Raw genomic sequence first — 6,349 nt, 5'->3', positions numbered from 1 at the left:
ATATATATATATATATATAAAACATATAAAAATCATAAAAACTCACATATATATGCATATGCATGCATACTCTGACATATACAGATATACATAAATAAATAAACATAAATACATGAATATATATATATACACTTAAGTGTACATACATAAACGTCCATACATGCACATCAATGAGTCAATTGTTATTGTTATACATAAGGACACATATATATACCCACCCACACATCCATACATACATACACATATGTGTACATAAGCATTCCCATACATACATGTTCTCTGGTACATAAGCTTTAGTTGTGTTTGGAAAGGAGGACCGGTGTATTGGTTCCTATCGCTATATTTCCAGCAGTATGTATGTATGTATGTATGAATATGTCCAAGAATTAAGGAATGGAGTAGATAAAATCCGGGTTACATATGTTTCATAGCGAGCGGAACCTTGGAAGTGGTAAATATCCAAGCGAGGTGTATACACGGCAACCTCCGGTAACCCTGGCTGCCTATCGTGAAATATAAAATATTTTTTTTCAGCTAATCGTACTTCGATACGGTGAAAATCCACAACCTTCCGCTCAAATAAACCACTACTGTTCCTGAAAGTTGTTTTTTAAATATTTTCTACGAATTGCTTGAAGCTCACTTTATTCATACAACTCGATCCTTGGATCTTACATTTGTATATACATACATGTATGCATGTATATATATATATATATATATATATATATATATATATATATATATATATATATATATATATACATGTATGTATGTATGTATGTATGTATGTATGTATGTATGTATATGCATGTATGTGTATATTTACATATATATATACAAAGGCGGTGAGCTGGCAGAAATGTCAGCACGCCAGGCAAAATGCTTAGCGGTATTTCGTCTGTCTTTATGTTCTGAATTCAAATTCCGCCGAGGTCGATTTTGCCTTTCATCCTTTCGGGGTCGATTAAATAAGTACCAGCTACGCACTGGGGTCAATGTAATCGACTTAATCCCTTTGTCAGTCCTTGTTTGTCACCTCTATGGTTAGCCCCCTGTGGGCAATAAAGAAATATATATATATATATATATATATACAACTCTCCCCCCACCACCCGACCTTCGTCCTAGCCCCACTGATGGAAACGGAATTAACCCTGCCAGCCCTACCACACCTACAACTTTTAACCCTCATCCGCACCACCCGACCTCCGTTCTGGCTCCACCTTAGGAACCAATGCTGCTTACCCTGCCTCCTCTGCTAACTCACTCCTCCGATTGAGTTCAATGCTAGCCCTCTACAGTCGGTCGATGCTAGCTCACCGCCAACTGTGTTCTCTGTGCTCGCACTAGCCGTTACTTAAAGACAATTAAGGAGTTGTGTCCACATCATAAAGGCTCAAGCCGAGAGCTTGCCATACTGGACCTGCAGTCAATGCCACTTCAGCCCCGACGCACTCCGTGGAGACGCCTCACACTCTGACAACCAGCTTTCTACTAAGGACTTTGCTGCATCCCTCCAGGGTTTATCTAAATCGAAGCTCATTAACGGATCCCAAAGGGAGCTCGGAATAGCTTTGCTTACGCGTTCTCCAGCTTGTTGAAAAACGTATGTTTATCCAACAATGCGTCCAATTGGCAGAAACTGTTTCTGTTCCCTCGCATCTCTCTTCACGTGCACGATGTGAAATCGGGCTGCCTTACATCCTCTCTCAAGCGATATTTGCAGCTATTTGAGTCCATCCCAACCACTTCTCGTCTCAATTTGACAACGAGCACAGTGCCTACCGACAGGCACCCGATAAAACTTAAGCGCGCGGTCAATACCAATTTCAGCAAATTTGACATAAAAGGGGCTATCCGTCTCCTCTCTTCTCTATCCTCCCTTCTCTATCCTCCCTCGCTCCGTGTGACTATGAGTCTCTTAGACGTCTGAAAGAGAAGCACCTACCGGCACCCTCTGATAATCAACCAAACTGGCCCGATCCCCCAGAATACTTGCGACCTGTCTTCACCTCTGATAACATCAGAAAGGCGATTTCATCTTTCTCTGCTGGTTCAGGTGCAGGAATTGATGGCTTTCGACCTCAGCACCTCAAGGATGGTATCTCCTTATCGGCCGGTGACACCGGACTTGAGCTCTTGGAGAATTTGACTCAGTTTGTGAGCCAGTTCTCTTCAGCGAACATCCTCCCTTATATCCGCCCACTATTCTTCGGTGCAAAATTATCAGGGCTCACTAAATCCAATAGAGACCTGCGCCCCATTGCGGTCGGCTGCACCCTTCGCCGTCTCACTACAAAGGTGTGCTTACAATCGGTCTCTCGCTTATTGGAGGAGAGATTTCCCCCAGCCAACTAGGAGTGGGCACCAAATTGGGATGTGAAGCTGCTGCCCACGCCACCAGAACCTATGCCAACTTGTCCTCCTTGTCACTTAATTCCAATTCCATCAGCCGCGATGTTGTCGTCAGCTCAGTAAGAGAGAAAGTCCCACAACTCTACCGCTTTGCATGGCTGGCTTATCGGGAGCCCTACTATCTCTCTTTCGGTGACCAAATCATCACCTCCGCCTCAGGAGTCCAATAGGGCCACCCTCTCAGCCCGCTCTGATCGCACTGGGCATTGATGATATCACCAAAATGGGGGTCGAGCTAGACCTCAACGTTTGGTCTCTCGACGATGCTTGTTTGCGAGGACCTCCGCACAGGGTTCTCGCCATTGCAAACATGATGGTTGGGGAGCTTGGTCGCCGGGGTCTCCAAGTAAACAACTCCAAATGTGAGCTCTGGATCCTCAACCACCCGGCTTCTCAACATCAACCAACTATTGACCTTTTTGCAGAGTCCTTCCCTTCCATTGCAGTCCCTCCCCCATCGGATTGGTGCTCTCTAGGAGCCTCAATCACTGACCTTGCATTTGAGTTCATCTTCCAGTCGAAGGTGGCAGCCCTTGAGCAACTGCTGAAAAATATTGAAGCTATCGAACCCCATCAAAGTTTTTTTCATACTTAGGAATTGCCTCTCGATCCCCAAGCTTCTATACTTACTCAGAGCCAGTTCATCTTATCGATTTCCATCGTGCCTCCAACGTTTCGACAACCTAATCTTTAAGAGACTCGAATGCTTAGTCAATGTCAGACTCTCTCCAACGTCCCGCGGTTTGGAGGTCTTGGTCTTGGTAAGTGTTCGTTCCTCTTTCTCTCCCCTGCTTCCTTTCCTCCACCCACGCCTGCTACACTCTGGTGAGCAGCATCTTCTCTTTTCCGACATGGACCGGTTCCAACAGGAAGTTGGATGAAGCTCTCCAACACTGGAGAGAATTGGGCTTGTCTGCTCCTGAGAAGGTGGAGGACTGTCGGAGTCAGAGAGCTTGGGACAACATAACTTCGAAGGCTACCTTCGACTCCCTCTTCATCCAGTCGCTTACTGTCTGCTAGCGCCAAATACTCAGGTGACTGGATTGATGCCATCCCTGTGGCTAATGTTAGTGGCCTACTCAGCTTGGACGAACTTCGTGTCTCCATTGCCCTGACGTCTGTACAGGTTTGATCTGTAGTTGTAGTAGGCTCCTCGACTCCACAGACCTTCATGGCCTTTCTTGTCGCCTGAATGCTGGTCGCTTCGCGTGTCATACAGAGTTGAACCTGATACTCAAGAGGAGCTTGGCCCGGGCAAACATCCCCTCCATCTTGGAACCATCTGGAGTGTCCAGATGTGATGGGAAGAGACCTGACGGCCTCACCCTGTGCCCCTGGTCTCAAGGCAAATGCCTTGTCTGGGATGTCATAGTTAGCGACTCCTTTGCTGCTTCTCACATTCTGGATGCTGCGGTCAGAGCGAGATCCGCAGCTTCTGCAGCCGAGCGAAACAAAATCCTGAAATACCGCGATCTGTCAGCCAACTATATTTTCTATTCTGTGGCGTTTGAGATGTTTGCTGGGATCGGACCACTAACTGCAAGATTCTTGTATTTACTGGCAACTCGCCTTGCAGAGGTAACTGATGAGGCTCGTGGGGGCGCTTGGCTGTTTCAGCGCATCAGCCTTGCCATCACCCGCGGCAACGCTGAAAGCGTGCTGGCGTGTCTCAATAGCCATTAGCGAAGTTTCCCAGCGCCCCCAACTTTTCAACCCAAGGTGCTGAATTGTTTTGGTCTTTTCCTTTTTTCTTTTTCTTTTTTTCTTTGTTTTGTTCAATTTTCTAATTTAATTTTGTAAAACAGTAAACACTGAGAAGGCAATAAAAAGTTTCTATACACACTCACGCGCGCACACACACACACACACACACATGTAAATAATTACATACGTATGACCCTTTCTATTATAGGCACAAGGCCTGAAATTTGGGGGAGGAGGCTTGAACTCAGAACGTAAAGACAGACGAAATACCGCTGAGCATTTCGTGCAGTGTACTAACGATTCTGCCAGCTCGCCGCCTATACATACATATATATCTAATTACGTGTAAATGCATATACGTATGTATATGTATATATGTGTAAGTATATACATGTATATGTAGTCATTTGTCTATATTTGTGTGCGTGTGTGTGTATGTGTGTGTACATACACATACACATGCGCACGCGCACTCACATATATGCTAAGTCAAAGAAATGAGAAGCATTGTCGCGAACCGTGCTTTAACTTAGAAAAGTATATTATTTTGAGTATATACGCAAACCTTACATAGCTCCGACTAGCCGCGCGAAGGTACTTATGTATGTGGTCGTCTTCTGTTGGTTGTTTTTCCTCGCATTAGGTACTAAATGTGGTTATTTTGAGAAGTCCACTGTGTGGCGTTATTATTTTCTGTAATAATGCCCTTTATATAAATATAAACGAATAATTATATTCTTGGGAATAGAAATTTCCCTTATGAATTTTTTTACACACTGGCTTCTTGATAAAATTCTTGTAAAAGAGTTTTATCCCTTTTTGAATTTATTTATCAAATATATACACGGAATATATTCAATGTTGAATTTTTATTCCTGTCTCCACATGGGTACCAGAAGCAACCAGGAAGTTTTCCCGCTTCTTTGATGAAGATATATATAGATAAACTTCATTCCCTTTACTCTGTCGGATACGTAGTGTGTTCGTTTTTGGTGAGGTGAGAATTCTGTTTATTTATATATATTTTTGGGACAATACTGTGCTGATGAACGAAATCTAGATTCATTCTAGTAATCGCGAAATCGGCCGATACACAGTTAAGTTTATTTAAAAGAAAGTTGGTCGTCTTCTGTTGGTTGTTTTTCCTCGCATTAGGTACTAAATGTGGTTATTTTGAGAAGTCCACTGTGTGGCGTTATTATTTTCTGTAATAATGCCCTTCATATAAATATAAACGAATAATTATATTCTTGGGAATAGAAATTTCCCTTATGAATTTTTTTACACACTGGCTTCTTGATAAACTTCTTGTAAAAGAGTTTTATCCCGTTTTGAATTTATTTATCATATATATGTATGTATGTAAGCACGAGCGTGCGCGTGTGAAAATGTGCTATTTACATGTACATTGTGCCGTTATCAGTCGATATCTTACAGACACAAGTAGTCAATTAGGCATATTAATAGGGACTCGTTTGTTTGACACGTGGGCGACATATAGTGTGACGTATGTCTATTTACGTATCTATCTGAGTATCGTTGTTGCCATTGTTTTGTTGGTGCTTTGACAGATCTGTCCTGACTAATTAGTCCTATAATTAAAGGTTTTCCTACTATGACCATTCCGTCTTATTTTCGAATATTGTTTATTGAAGATTATAATATTTCACGTCACCGCATCTTTTTGAATCAAATAAACACCACATCAACCACAACCTTATCTCACACTAAATGTCGAGTTATATTAAGTTATAACTGTTTACGTTCTGAGTTCAAAGCGGCCGCTTATTTATTTAATTTTTTTCTTTTATTCATTCTCTTGTGGTCTGTAAAATATACACCCGTAATACAGTGTCAAATGTGCCACTGTGGAGGTACGATTTGCAACAGAAATAGAAGCAATTAGGAACTCTACGGAAGCTATACGATCGGAGGAATGGGTGCTGTTGCCGTCGTACTGTGGCAAACGTGTGGCCAGAGTACGAATAGGCAAACTACCCCCAGAACTAGATGAAGCATGGCTCATGACAGCAATAAAGTACAACATGAAGGAAGAGGCCAAGATATTGAAGGCCACAAGAACAAAGAGTGTGGATTATTGGGGATATGGAATCGAACTGACTATCCAGGCAACAGTGGAAGACCTTAATAGAATTGACGAGGAGATAGCGCTACCTGACGACCAAAAATTAAGAGTGAAAGTGGAGGGCAGGCCGCCTACATGTTT

The sequence above is a fragment of the Octopus bimaculoides genome, chromosome 20 (assembly GCF_001194135.2).
Source record: "Octopus bimaculoides isolate UCB-OBI-ISO-001 chromosome 20, ASM119413v2, whole genome shotgun sequence".
Lineage (NCBI taxonomy): Eukaryota > Metazoa > Mollusca > Cephalopoda > Octopoda > Octopodidae > Octopus > Octopus bimaculoides.
This window is presented reverse-complemented; position numbering follows the sequence as displayed.